Source organism: Lissotriton vulgaris, chromosome 1_1 (genome assembly GCF_964263255.1).
Source record: "Lissotriton vulgaris chromosome 1_1, aLisVul1.2, whole genome shotgun sequence".
NCBI classification, from domain to species: Eukaryota; Metazoa; Chordata; class Amphibia; order Caudata; family Salamandridae; genus Lissotriton; species Lissotriton vulgaris.
In genome coordinates, this window is record NC_141685.1 from 119,833,427 (window position 1) to 119,848,999 (window position 15,573).

Below are 15,573 nucleotides of genomic sequence, written 5' to 3' on the forward strand. Positions count from 1 at the left end.
ATAGCGCACTACATACCCAGAGGGTCTCAAGGCGCTTAGGAAGGGGAGGAGGATTATTTGTCAAATATCCACGTTTTAAGTTGCTTTCTGAATGCTAGGTGGTTCTGGGATTGCTCATGGCTACAGATGAGGGACAGGAGGAAGAGAGTGCCCCTCTCCCAGACCTGTTGACTCAGAACCCTGAGGATGGTTCAGTAGATGGTGTGGCCTTAGCTGGCAGCCTCACTGACCAGCAGCAACAGGACTGTAGACAAGTTCTTCAGTCTTTTAGACATATGTTTTCCTTAACACCTAGTCAGACTAACTGGTGCACTCATTTTTTTTATCTGTTTATTTTTATTTATGAATACAAAACAAGAAAAAACGCATTTGGCACATATTTACAATCAAAATATCGCTGTGTGTTTTTGCGAGTGGTTACACATTATCGGTACTGTTCAATAGAAGCGCTATGTCTTTACATACTGATAGTTCGTGAACAGAATCCGCGCGCTCAAACGTACCTTACCAGGGAGAAACAGGAGATAACCCAGTCCGCCCCCCTGAAAGGGAGGGGATAAGTTATGTGTAGTCGTTCCAACCTCCAATGAGTGCCATGTGCAAACAGACAAAAAACAAGGAACTGCGACATTGTCACCAATATACATCACTACATGCCCCGTTTCCCAACCCCCCCAGGCCAGGCCCCCCCCCCCCTCAACCCCCTGCTCAGGTGACATACGGTATCCCGTGAGAGGCCTCCCCACCACTGTGCCGTGCGGTGTATCGGAGCACGCGCCACGTGTGGTGGTCGCTGCGCCCCCGTCCCTCCCCTCTGTGTCGTCAGCCTAAAGTTCCACCGCTCCTTCTTCCGCAGTGTCCCCTGGCTCTTGTAGTGTGTCTAGTATATGCTTCCACCTTTCTGCCAAAGGTTCCTTCCGGAGCCCCATAGTTTTCTCCCTCCGGATGGCTGTCCACTCTGCGCGCGCCCAGGATGAGAGCGACAGAACCCATGCCTCTACACTAGGCGGGTCCCTCGACTTCCACCTCCTGGTAAGGAGCCGCACTGCTGTCACCATCCCCAGGTCAAGGAATCTAGACGACGCCTTGTCCTTAGGTGGTCTCTTGAAGTGGTGCAAGAGGTATTCGAGCCAATTGCAGGGGAAAATGCGACCAGTACTCCGCGCAAGTTGTGCGTGAATATCGCTCCAGTAGGTTCTGAGGCCCGGGCAGCGCCACAGAATGTGGAGAAAGTCTGCATTCACTTCCTCGCACCTGGGGCAGGACGCGTCCGCTCTGTGTAAGTATTTATTTATGAGGTCTGGGGTTAGATAGGCCCTGTGCACTATGTACACTTGGATCTGACGGAATCTCGCGTTTCTAGGGATGCGCACTGGACTTTTCAGGACCCATTCCCACTCCTTGTCTGCCAGCTCTCTTCCCATGTCCCTCTCCCATTTTGCCCACAACGGGGTTAAATCGTGTTCCGTATGGATTCGCAGGGTTGCGGCAAACCATTTGATTAGATGCCTGCCTCTACCCATTACGTGTAGGTACTGCACTGTCAGGTGCTGCATTGGCTCCTCTGCCACGTCACCTCATGCGGCTGCCATGTGTGCAGTGAGGGACCTGTGCAGAAGGAAGCCCCCTGGTGAGAGCCCAGCTTCCGTTACCAGTGTTTCGTAGGGTGCCAAGAATCCCTCCTTGTACAGGTCGCCCATCGTTCGGACATCCACCTCTTGCCAGCGTTCTAGCATGGAGTTCGTGAGTGTCCCCCATACCCCGGGCGAGCCTTCCAGGGGCACCGCAGGTGCGTAAGGGTGCACCTTTCTCGTCAGGTACAGTGCCCTACGGAAGCATTTAAGTGCTACCACCAACAGCAATGGCAATGGGGCAGGACGTGTCGGTGTCACCAGTGGGTGCAGTGATCCGCTCCAGCGGGTACGATTTTTCAGGCGTGGCAGTATCCTCCCGCCCTCTGTCCGCTAGCTAGCAGGCGATCCACTGGAGTTGTGCCGCCAAGTAATAGTGCTCGAAGCAGGGAGTAGATAGCCCGCCCCTGTCAGTGGGCAAATACAGTTTCCCGAACGCTAGTCGGTGTCTAGACGCACCCCATATAAAGTCCCGTAGCATCTTGTTGAGGTCAGAGAAGAAGGGCACGGGCAGGAAAAGCGGTAGGTTTGCGAAATAGTAAAGGAGGCGGGAGAGCATCACCATTTTGGCGAGGGCCACTCTGCCTGTGGGTGAAAGCGGGAGTGTGGACCAGAAGCTCATCTGGGCCCTGAGCGCCGTCACTGATCTTCCCAGGTTCCCATCCAATAGGTCCTCCTGCCGGCGGTATATCTGGATCCTCAGATATTTAAAGGTGTCCGCCTGCCATTTGTACTCCGGGTCTGCCGCCCCATCTCTGAACGCATAGAGACATGACTTGCCTGCGTTAACTCGGAGCCCCGAGACATCCGTGAAACGACTTAACAGTGGGGCCAGGAACTCCGGTATGTGGTGCACGTCCCGGACGAACACTAACAAATCATCGGCGTACAGCGACACCTGATGAACACCGTCACCTAGAGGGATACCGTCCGCCAATTGTTGCCTCATAGCCGCAGCCAGGGGCTCCATGGCCAGTGCAAATAGGAGCGGCAACAAAGGGCAACCCTGCCTGGTGCCCCTACCTATCGCCACCGTCTCCGAGACGTACGGTCCCAGCCGGACACGGTCCACAGGATTGTTATACAGAAGCCCAACCCCTGGGCGGGGGCGTCGTCAGGGCATTAGGTGGTGGTACAGTTCCGGTCCCGCTATGTGTGTCTCCTCCCCAGGGCCCTTGCAGGTGCAGGCAGCGAGGTTCACATGAGCGCCGCACCACGTTAGTGGTATCTAGGGGTCCTCTCCGTCCGGGTCTTCGCCACCGGGTCAGCCACAGCGACCGGTAATATCGTCAGGCGTGGTGTTCTGCTTACGCAACCAGGAGACACGGGAGGGAACTCCCTTCCACGGGCAGCAGGGCAATGTAATTTGCCGCTCGCTTCGCCTTCTTCACCCCCTTTCTTTAGTCTCCGCTGTCCTCGTGGTGTGCCTGGTTCCCCCCGTGGCTCCCTCTATAGCTCTCAAAGGGCCTAGTTTCCGCGCCCTAGGCCTCCGCGGCTTCACGGGTAGTGGCAAGCGTTCGCCCTGTCTGCGCTGTGAGCACCTATCAACTCTAGACCGCGCTCTCACCAGTTGTCGCCGGGTCGCCTCTATGGTCTTCCTCCACCGCCTTCTCTAGGCCTGCACTCAGCCCCCAGGCCCTTGTGTTCTCAAGGGGGCAATGTGTCAATGTCCCTCGGCCTCACAGCACCTCGCTGCACCCCTCTGAGCGCTGTTTGCCTCTCTGGTTCCAGGTCCGTCAACTCGAGTGCTCTCAGCTCTGCCCAGGCTCGGCTCACGCAGTTCCTATCCTGTTGCCCAGCTCGAGATGCATGCGGCTCCCCACCTTCCCTCAGCGTCCCCCCAGTTTACCAGCCGAGGCTGCACCAGTACTCACTCCGCCTCGCTGCTTACCGGCGGGTCGGCCTGGCTGTCCGCATCGCCGAGATGGCTTGGCGCCTCCTTCTCCGGGCCCGTCGAGGTCCAGACCAGGGCCGCTCGTCCGCACCACAACACAGCGCCTCCAGCGCCCGGTGGCCAATATCACACTGCCGCGGTCCCCGCAGCAGTGCACCGCACCCCGGCAGATCTTGTGGTCTCTCCAAGTCGGGTCGGCGTGTCACCTCCTCTGCCCTCTTAAGGTCCGTGCCGGGCCACGCCGCCAGCCCCGATCCCTGGCCGAGGTTCGCGCCTCCGCAGGGCCCCTGGGCCAACTCTGTCCAACAGCCGGGCGCTCGCTGTCTCAGCCACCTGTATGAACGTGCCGCACACCGCCGCGATCACCAGGTAGGCACACAGCTTTTCCGCCCAGCGTGGGCGATCCCTTTTGCCTCTCGAAGGATCTTTTCAGGAGAAGTCTGGGCCACGCTGGCGGAGCCTCAGTGAGTTGCATCCGCCATGTTGCCCAGTTGGCCACGCCCCCCAGACTTGCTGGTGCACCCATGAGGTGGATACTGGTGACAGTCTGCCTGTGAAGAGTAAGATCTACAGGCAACCTGACCATGTTTGGGATTGTATAAAGACTGAGGTGCAGAAAATGTTGGAGCTGGGAGTAATTGAGCCATCATAGAGCCTCTGGGCCAGCCCAGTAGTCCTTGTACCAAAAACTCACACACAAGATGGAAAGAGAGAGATGAGGTTCTGTTTGGACTATAGAGGTCTCAATGCTGTCACTAGGACAGATGCTCACCCAATTCCAAGAACAGATGAGCTCATTGATAGGTTGGCTTCTGCCAAGTTTCTGAGCACATTTGATTTGACAGCTGGCTATTGGCAGATCAGGTTAGCTGAGGATGCCAAGGCCAAAACAGCTTTCTAAACCCCTGGAGGTCATTACCAATTTGTGGTGATGCCCTTTGGCTTGAAGAATGCACCTGCCACTTTCCAAAGGTTGGTGAACCAAGTCCCCACTGGGTTGGATGACTTTTGTGCAGCTTATCTTGATGATATTGCTGTCTTCAGCTCCACCTTGGAGGATCACCTGATCCACCTGAAGAAAGTTTTGGAGGCCCTGCAAAAGGCAGGCCTAACTATCAAGGCCACTAAGTGCCAGATAGGGCAGAGTAAGGTTGTGTACCTTGGCCACCTTGTAGGTGGAGGTCAGGTTCAACCACTGGAGAGTAAGATCCAGACCATCAAGGACTGGTCTCCTTCAACCACCCAGACACAGGTCAGAGCTTTCTTGGGCCTGTCCGGGTACTACAGAAAATTTGTCAAGAATTATGGGTCCATTGTGACACAACTCAATGACTGAACTTCCAAGAAGATGCCAAAAAAGGTTCAGTGGACAGTAAGCTGTCAAAAGGCATTCGATGACCTGAAAAAGGCCATGTGCTCTGCACCTATCTTGAAGAGTCCTGACTACTCCAAAGAGTTTATTGTCCAAACAGATGCTTCTGAGTTGGGAGTGGGAGCTGTGCTTTCACAACTTAATGTAGATGGTCAAGACCAGCCCATTGCTTTTATTAGCAGAAGGCTGACGCCTAGAGAGAAATGTTGGTCAGCCATTGAGAGGGAGGCCTTTGCTGTGGTCTGGGCCCTGAAGAAGTTGAGGCCATACTTGTTTGGCACTCACTTCAAAATTCAGACTGACCATAAGCCCCTCTTGTGGCTAGATCAGATGAAGGGTGAAAACCCCAAGCTCCTCAGGTGGTCCATTTCCCTACAGGGGATGGACTTTACAGTGGAACATAGGCCTGGGACTGACCATGGTAATGCAGATGGTCTCTCCAGATATTTCCACTTAGAACATGAAGACTTAGCTGGTCAAAGTTAGTTTAATGTCCCTGCGTTTGGGGTGGGGGGGGGGTTATGTATGAGAGGAGGGTCTGTTTTTCTATGGTCACCCCACTTTTTGCTTTTTGCTTCACTGGTTTTCGACTTTAGTGTGGCTGTGGGCCTGCTAATCAGACCCACAGCCCTGCTGTTCTCTCTCTAAATTTAACACCATGTACTTTAGGTACATTACTAATTGGAATTTGGGTCACTCTTGTGAGTCCTTGTACACAAGGTGCTTCATGCATAGGCCAGTTCAAACCGGGGCTGGGGCACTCCAGCCCCAGCTCTGGTGCGAAACTTGACAAAGGGAAAGGGGAGTAACCACCCCCTTCCCTGGTCCCACCCATAGGAGGGACATAGCAGGTAATCCAGCCCCTAGATTTGGTATATAGGTAGGAGCTGAGTCCCAAGACTTTAGATTATCCTGATTTTGCAAACTGAAACGAAACTCTGGACCTTCGACGATTTCCTTGAAGAAGACGATTGAAGAATCTCCCTTGTGGTCAAGAAGTGACCACCCTGTGCAAGCAGGCACCATCAATCACTCAACAGTTTGCTTTGTCGTCGCTCCCGCCGGAGCCCGAATACGGAGCTTGACAAGACTTGGACTTCCAGACTTCCTTCAGCCCGATCCACAGCCACAGCAAAGCTGAGACCTGTGGAGGCGACGCGAGACGTGGGACTGGCCATCTTGGAAAGCCAGCGAATTGCTTTCTGTGCAACTTCTGAGGCACCCTCGAAGTTGTGCATTGGAGATTGAGAAGCCCCAGCCCGAGCACCAACTGCGCCGAAGATCAGCCCTCCACACTCCATGAGTTCTGCGTGGGGCCCTTCTGCATTTTCCTGCTCGATGCGTCTGTCCGGTCACTTGCCTGCTGGCTAGTGGACTCTGTGACGATGAAACTATGAATCTACAACACTGGTCTGGTTGCTCCAGACTGGCCCCTGCTTCCCTGAAAAGGAGAAGTCCATCAGACCTTGCTGGTCTGATCAAGAAGCCCTCTTTGAATCCTGAGTGGGTTGCCTTTGCAAGGCTTGTTGACTCCAATCTGGAAGCCGACACTGCCGACAGCGAGAGCCTTCGTGGGACAGTCCGTGCCCAGCTCCTGGTCATCGTCGACACCTCCTGGTCCACGTGGCAGCAGAGACAAGCTTCACGACATCGCCTGATTGCTTCCCGACATCGCCTGGTTCCGTCCTGGTGCCCTCCTGGTAACTGGCTAGTGACCCGGACTCTGTCCCCTCTGCTTTCAGGTACTCTTCATCCTCGATCCGCTCTTGGATCCAACCGGACACTTCTCTCCTGGTCGCCTGCAGCATCTTTCTCCAAGGCTCCATAGGAAGCAACGACGAAACCCGACACACTTTGGGACCTATGCACCCGCTTCCTGTGGGTGAGGTAATGCGAGTACTTCGGTGCCCCTGTGAAGATTGACTATCCTAGTGTCCTAGTTTCACGTAGTTAGTTCCTAGTCCAGTCGGAAGTCTCCTAAAAGAACTACTTTCTAATTCTTTTGTTCCCATTCTAACTCTATGGTAACCCGCGTGCGAGTACAGACACTGCACACGCCTCCTGCTTCCTAACTCTTGGTAGTACAGCATAGCCCCAGCGATTCCCTAGGCCCTAGGCCTATCCATTGTTCGTGACGTAGTTCTTATACCACTATTTTAGTATATGGTTTTAGGTGCCCCTAGGGCATAACTGTATATTGTGCAACTTATTGTATGTTTATTGAGAATCTTGTTATGTGCTTGTGCCTCTGCCCTCATAAAGAGTTCAGAGGATTAATTTAGTAAGAAATACATATATTTTATATATATATAACCTGTGTGGTGTCCTTTTACTTGGTATTAAAGGGACTGCATATGGTAAAACAGCTGGCTTCACATGCCCTCTTGAGTTTAGGCTAAGACTGCTTTTGTCCATGCTACCACTAGGATAGCTGGTCTATAAGGTTGACTTTACAACCATCACAATAAGGGTTGTTTGGACTGGTGCAAGGTGCTCACTAGATTAGTGAACATCATATACCAGGCCAACTTCTCACAGTCTTCACTGTTGAAACTGCAGAAATTCAAGAAGAAAATGTACAATCGAACCTTCTCATGCATTTCCCCGAGAATCTGGAATTTCCTACCATCTGAAATCCGATTTTACTCTTCAACAGCATCTTTTTAAAAATATGTGAAAGTGCTACTAAAGACAACATTCTTGCTTTAGCTCTCTTGATACTGTTATTGCGATGGTTATTATGTTTTATTATGGCCTGTCTTATCTGTGTCTCTGCGGGTGGCTCCTCCATTGGAGGGAAGGAGCGTCACCCCAATTAAATGCCCCCAGAAAAGCCCCAGAGGCGACAAATACAATGATAATTAAGTTAATTCATTACTATTTAATTTTACATCAACCCTGCCTGACTCAGGAAGGGGCGGGCCTGGTGAGTGGCAGCAGTGGTGGGCTTCCTGTGCACTTGTTTATAGTGCGCATGTCCCTTTGGCCGGCCGTCTTCTGAAGGACAGCCTGAAATATGCATTATAAACGTCTCAAATCAGCCATCTTAGACAGATGGGTTTAGAGCCTGCACACGCATTTACTGTCCTCGGGAGCCCCAAGATACACAGCTCCCTCCAATCCTGGAGCTTCTCTCATGCAGAGAGCAGTGCCTCGATTGGTTAAGTAGGTTAGCTGGGGCACTGGTTGTGACGTTGGAAAAGAAGAGGACAGGTGCGAGAAGGACCTACCTGCACAAGCCGTTGTTTTTTTCCAAAAATGTATTTCATGTATTAATGTTCTGTATTTATTTTATGCCCGGCACATTTGCCCGCCATCACTGGTTTCTCTCATCCTAATCGTTTATGTAGAGCTATTTTGGACTAATAGGCGTTCTTCCCCCGCTTGGATACTGCTACTTCCCTAACTGCGATTGTTAGTATTGTTTATTATTGTCGGCCTTGCCTCTTTCTTGCACCCTGATAATTTGTAAAGTGCTCTGATAACGTCCTGAACTCCTAGTGTGCTAGTGACTGCTGTCACTAGCCCCTATCCACACTACCTTTGGCGGAGATCCGTCCGCCTGTTTATAATCCAAAATAGAAATAATTGTCCAGATTACTGAGTTTTCAATGAATACTTTTCTTTTTCTTTTTCTTTTTCTTACTTTCAAGAGTTCTTATTTTGGCTTTTTTCAATAAAGAATTTTACATGATGTTTTTTTCTTTTTACAGATTATTCATTCTCTGTTATTAACAACATCACACATTATGCAGCAAAAAGAAAAAAAAATTCCGTCCCAATGCATTTCGGGATGAATCCCTTCGTCAGGGGAACTGTAAAAATTAATTAAACATAATCATGAGTGTTTATCCTTATTAATCAACACACGAGAGTATCAACAGTTATTTCATGATGTGACTATTGTTTCTTCCCTATGTAATAAAAAAAAATTTCGCAAACACATCTTTGAGTGTAATTGTTTAGCCTCATATTCAATACAAACATAACAGTTGAAACATTATGTCATTTGATAGGTTATGTCATTTGATAGATCTAACGGATGCTTTAGGCTTCAAAACTCACCATTAAATATGCTGCTGTGTAAAGTGGTGTGGTACTAGTTCTGTCATATAATGACCGTTGCAAATTGACCTTTGGGTGGAAAAGAAAGAAAGTGGTAAAGTTGTAAGTGTATCTTCATTTCAACTAGCCCTTGTAGATAATGTAGTGCAAAGTCTGAATACCTTGCTAGAGAATCTCGTTTGTTTTTCGTGGATAGTATATGGAGAAGTGAAGATATGCTCTGCTTAAACTGATAACTCTGTGGATACAAAAAATATTTTTTGGAGAAAATTGTTTTGTGATGTTTGCAAGTTTAAAGCGATTAGTTCTAATCGATACAATCACTAGGTTTACCCCCGAGGGTCTATCCGAATTGGTAAGGATACAAGATTATCTTCTGCGTGGGCCCAGGCTGTCAGCGTGATAAAAAACTGAAAAAAGTACGTACACGGGTTTTAGAAAATGATACTGTGGCTGTGTATTTCCTATTGAGATTATCTATGCAAAATTTGAGTTCCTCATAAAAGAAGAAGTCGTGGTACATCAACTTTGTTAAAACTAGCGGGTGACGTTTCAAGAGTAACACGCCTGAGGTTCGGCGATCATAGTTCTAACCGTTGCTAACCAATAACTTAGTGCATAGCGCTGGTTTATATTTACCGATTTGGAATGGTATACGGTGGTGAACTCTGGGCTGGTTCTTATGTTCAACAATATGAGAAGTCTCCGTGGTTATAATTGCAATATCTGTGTACAAAATAGAAAGGTTTCCGTTAGAGTAAAGGAACTAATGATAGTTTAAACGGAGCCAGTATGATGATAAATAGGTACTTTCCTCGGAAAGGTGCCGCTTGCTAATTATCTTGAAAGACTCCGAAACGGAGAGAGGTTCGGCATCTATGGTGACAAGAGGTGTTAAGTTAGATCAGTGAATACTGCCGGTAAAGTAAAAAAACTGTTGAACGCGGTACTGGCTTTACCTTAGTTGTGATAATTCACAAGCTGTATCTTCTTCGTTTGGAGAGAGCGGCTGCCTAGCAAGATACGACGCAACGTTACTTCCGGGGTTAGTCTCGAAATAGAGAACGGACCGAGAAATTGACTTGAAGTCGAACGAAGATGGACATAAAAGAGATACTTATCGGCTACATGTATAATTATCCGAGTAGGGGAGTGAAATAATAAATAAAGGGATGGAAATATGTTTCAAATAGAGAAAATTACTAAAAGAAACAACAGGTATAGTAGCAAAGAAAACACATATTGTAATGTGGTTAGAGTGAGGCAATGGAAAGAGAAGAAATACTGTTAGGACTGAAAGAGTTAGGAAAGATTATCCTGTCGAATCCGGTAAAAAGTACTGAAGAACAAGAAATGGAATATGATATAATTAGCGAAAATCCTAAGAGGAAAAAATTATGTTATGTGCTGGCACTGGAAGTAAGCTTGAAGGTAGATAAATCCGATGAAGGATGGTGAGTCATCTGTGTGTGTGTGTGAGTTTTCGATTAGATGTGTATACGATTTCAACACTGATATTCTAATATAAACAAACTGAAGATAGCAATAAATTCTATGTTATTTACAAGAAACAAGCTTATTTGTTCTTTACAAAAAGCAAGACATATCTATTTTGTCATTTAAACCTTTCGGTGTCTGGGTTTGCAAAAAGTCTATCCACCATATTTCTCTTTGTGAGAGCCAAGTTTCATTGTTTCGATCTGGTTTGGTGTCTATTTGTTCCAGGACTTGAAATTTCAATTGAGGAATGGTATGTTTCATCTCTGTCCAGTGAGTTACTAAACTCGATGTCAAACTTTTGTTCCTGATTCTACTCTTGTGTTCTGTGATTCTGATTTTTATTTTTCTCTCTGTTTTCCCTACGTATAATTTGCCGCAAGGACATTTTATACAATAAATCACGTACATAGAGTTGCAGTCAGTTCGTTGCCTGAGAGTGATTTTCTTGCCAGTTTGGGGATGTTGTATGTGGGGTCCTTCCATTACATTGTTGCAATGAGTGCAGTTGTAGCATTTCTTCATTCCTTTCATGGTGCCAGTGGTGTTGGGACCCTTTTTGGTGTGTGTGACTATGTCATGTATATTGTGGTGTCTGGTATGGGCAAACAAAGGTTTCTTTGCAAATATCCCATGAAAATCTTCCTCTTTTTGTAATAATTCCCATCTTGAACTGATGACTCTTTTAATCAGGTTTGTTTGTGTTGAGTATTTAGTTACAAACACTTGTCGATCTGTTTTCGATTTGGGTTTGGTATGTAGCAGTTGTTCTCGTTGGATTTTAGCGATTTTCTTTTCTGCTTCTTTTATGACTTCATTAGGATATCCTTTGGCTTCAAATCTATTTCTTTGGGTGATAATTTCATTATCCAAATTTTCTGTGGTTGATGCAATTCTTTTACAACGTATCAATTGAGAATATGGTAGGTTCTGTAGAAGACTTCTAGGATGGAAACTGTTGTAGGACAAAGTATTATTTCTGTCTGTGGGTTTGTGATATACCGAAGTTTCTATTGTGTTGTTTTGAATTTGTACTAGCACATCTAGGTATGGTATTTCCTTCTTATTGATTGTGAAAGTGAATTGAATTTTTTTTTTTTATTAAGCTCTGTGATTTTGTCAAGTAGTACAGTTTCTGGTCCTTTCCAAAGCAAGAAAATATCATCTATAAATCGTTTGTAGAAAATGGTGTGAGTTTTCCAGATGTTTTCCGTTAAAATAAAATCGATTTCGAATTTGGCCATGAAGGTATTAGCGAAGGATGGGGCTCCTGAAAAACCCATTGAGGTGCCACTGATTTGTAAGTAATACTCACTGTCCCATCTGAAGTACGAGTGTTGTAGACAAAATTGAAGAAGTTCAAGAATGAATACTTTGTTAGCTTTCAAGGTGGGTAATTGTAGTAGTGCCCATTCGTAAGCTTCTAGACCTTCACCTAAAGGGATTGAAGTGTATAAAGATGTTACATCTATAGTACATAGTAGAATGTTATCGTCTACTGTTGTTATTGCATTCAATAGTTGAAGAAAGTGGCACCCGCCATGTTGCCCAGTTGGCCACGCCCCCAATGTCACACAAAGTTATGGACATGTTTGAAACACTAGTTAAACAAGATCTACAACAAATCAATTGGCATCAACAACAGAGAACTAACTTGAATAAACACGAGATTGACACCCTAAAGAAGTTGTCAGAGGATTCATCAATTACACTTAAAAGAGCAGACAAAGGAGGAGCTTTAATCATCATGGATACTTCTTTTTATAAAGCCAAAGTAGAAACCCACATTCAAGATAGCACTACTTATCTAAAACTTCAACAGAACCCCACGCAAGAAATACCCAAAACATTGGAAGGAATTCTGAACAGAGCATTGGAGATGGAATGGATAAACGAGAACACCAAAAAATATCTGACTGCCAAACATCCACGATGTCCTGAACTTTACATGCTTCCTAAGATTCATAAAAATGCCATGGATCCACCAATGAGACCCATAGTCAGTGGCTGTGGGTCATTGTTTGAACCTCTGGGAGTATATATCGATGAGTTCCTTCAGATCTTTGTACAAGGATGGAAATCTCACATAAAAGACACAAGCCACTTTCTTCAACTATTGAATGCAATAACAACAGTAGACGATAACATTCTACTATGTACTATAGATGTAACATTTATAGCTATGTAGTATTTTGCGATAAAAAGCTGGGTAGTAGAACGCTGGCTTCCAATAGCACAGCACTGAGCACCCCACCTCAGCCAATCTTTAATGATTGTTTGAAGAACAGGGCAACAGGAAGGGGTGTTAAATGCCGACCATTAACCCTTCACCAGCTGCACACGGGGACAGCATTGGCTAGATGGAACGCTGTTCTCCCGAACACCGCTCAAGTCATGCATGCGGGCGCTAAAACATGTTGCAAAGGGTTACTTGAACCCTCGATTTCAATTCACTCAATTTACCTACACACATCACAGTTTAAAAAATATATATATTTCTTTATTAGGTGTTCCTTCATGTCAACGGATTACATACAAGTATCAGCATCAATCTCTGTCACCTCAGCCGAGGTGGAACACTGTTTTATATCAGTACAAATCAAGATTTAGACCACCGATGTAGCCAGTGGAGGAGACTCTTATTCCGTCTCATTTTTATAAACATTCCCAAAAACATAACTGTAACTAACCACCCCCACCCCTACTCTCCCCCCAAACCTCCACTCCCCTCTACCCTCCTCCTCTCCCCCGCCAGGTCTGGGTACCTCGAGGTCTGTACTTCGTATCATCTGTACTGGGTCCCTTTGCGTCTGCCCACTGTGACCTGGGGCCGTCCCCCCTGTGGGAGGCACCAGCTCCTCATTTGCATATGTGGATTGTGTGGTGTGCCCCATTATGTCTTGCATCATTTTTCCCCATGCCAGCTGCACTTCTGGTGGTTTATGATCTCTCCTGGTGTTACGCAGTACACACATCACAGTTATCTCTACCCCCGCCGTACCAAGTGCGCGTTTCCTGATTCGACACCAGAGTGTTCGTGCTGTAAACTCGCTGATGCCAGCTTCTAACATATGGTGTGGGAGTGCCCACCACTATAGGTGTCATGGCTCGAGGTTACAGCCACCATAGCGGAACTCGCAGGCCAGACACGGTCAACTACTCCTGAATCCTGCCTGCTAGGCCTTCGCCCTAAAGCAAAGGGGGACACACACTCACACCGGTTCATAGACCTTGCATACGTACTGTTGAAGCGCCAAATAGAAATGTCTTGGAAAGCAGCCTCTGTGCTGGACACCAAGAGGCAGCTGCATACTCCCCTGCACTGTGCACGAGCAGAGGCCAGCACACTACACATGCTACTCACTAGAGGTGTGGGGAGAGTGGATGGGGGGGACTGGGATATACATATCCTTAACCTAGAAGCCATGAACGACATTCGACCACCATAAACAAACTATGTCCGGGACCTCATGAATGCATAATTTCTGTACAATTGTACCGAAGTATGATGTACATCCTCCTGTTCAGGTGATCTCTGTTTCCCTGAGGACGGTTGACGGTGGGAGCCGCTCTGGCAGATGGCATGGATTAGACATCATGTGATCTCCCATATGTGTTCCCTTACACCTACTTCCTTATGATTTATTATTTTATTGGCACACTGTCTGCTATTAGGATGGGCATGTTTCATAGTCCTCACCGTCCTCCTTGCCTTGTGATCACCCTTTACCTTAGTAGATCTTGCTCCGACACTGATGTAAATGGCAATGCTGCCGAACCATGATGTGATTACATATGTCACATATATTATGTCATTGATGCTGCCTGCAACCTGTATCCCTAATTGAGTTTCCTCTTGTTGATGTTTTAAAAGAATAAAAAATAAAAAAACTTTCACCAGCTGCAATTAAATATTTATGAGATAATGAGATGCAAACATACCTCCATCCTGCACATCCTGGGACTAGACTGCTGGAAAGAGATCAATGGGAAATGAGACAGGTTTGGAGGTGAACATAACACTGAATCATCACCTGAAAGAGCAAAGTCAAATAAGAGAGTTAGGAGAAGATAGATGGATATTGGTAATGGCACTAGGGACAAGCAAGAGAAGGAAATAAACTTAACATTCTTTGGATAAACACCAGCCTTGTGAATTTTTACAGAGCAAAAATGTTTTAAATGTTTTTAAAACACTGAAAACAACACCACAATTTAGAACCCACAGAAACAGAAACCAGAAAAGCCTATGCATCTTTTTTTCAATGTGCATTATCAGAGAAGAGGACTTGCTGCATGCGCAGGACGATTAACCAAGAGATCCACAGTGGCATAACAAAACTTGAGGGGGCCCCGCAGCATAGTAGATGGAGCCCCACGCTCCAGACCCCTCCATGAGCTCTCAGGCCAGAGACTGCGTAGTTCTGGAGGGGGCCCCCTGTGGCTCGGGCCCACGCACCACAGTTGTTTTTGACATTGTGACCCCACTGGAGTGCTAAAAAAATGTGGGGTAAAAAATAAGTTTTAAAGTCATGCAATGTTTTTATCTACGTTGTCCTGTCATCCACCCATGGAGGTATTGCTATTTGCAAAGAGGAAAGTAACGGGCAAAATGATAGTCTGATGTGTTAGTGGAATACAAATATATAATTGAATCCTCATGCATGTAGGCATTATTCTAATCAAAGAGGAAATAGTAGGAATGTGACATGTTTACATAATCGGTTCTCCATGCATGTATGTAGGCAACATTCTCTGCAAAGAGGAAACAGCGGACAATGTGACAATCTGACATGGTTCTGAAATACCCTTACATGATAAATTTCCATAAATATGGCCACTGTTCTTTGCACAGTAGAAGTGCGAGGATCATTCCGCGAAGGAAGCACACTCCTTTTCAATCATGAAGACTTCACTGGCATTCTCGGTACATTTATTCCTTTTGGTAGAAAAACAACATCTGGGCGAGTAATATGCAGTTTCTCACTCAGTTAGCAGTAAGGGCTTTATGGAACTGCGAACCGACTACGTACACAAAACAATGTTCAAAGAGCATGGAATAGTACAAGAACGTTGTTCTTTAAAGAATCCAAACCATAATAAATAACTTTTCT

At 46.7% G+C, this 15,573-nt stretch overlaps 1 protein-coding gene across 2 annotated transcripts in view; it reads right to left on the bottom strand.

Annotated features, from left to right (window-relative positions):
* The window catches only part of LOC147737708 (uncharacterized), a 72,801-nt gene that overhangs the window by 14,827 nt on the left and 42,401 nt on the right, over positions 1–15,573 (bottom strand). The window contains exons 1-2 of one of the 2 annotated variants that reach the window (XM_086942431.1): positions 9,124–9,186; positions 8,963–9,031 (exon numbers count right to left, since the gene is read on the bottom strand). The gene's annotated coding sequence lies outside the window, so the exon portion shown is untranslated. Of the gene's footprint in view, positions 1–8,962; positions 9,032–9,123; positions 9,187–14,401; positions 14,494–15,573 lie in introns of those variants that run through there. The other variant, XM_086942430.1, reaches the window with a different exon arrangement.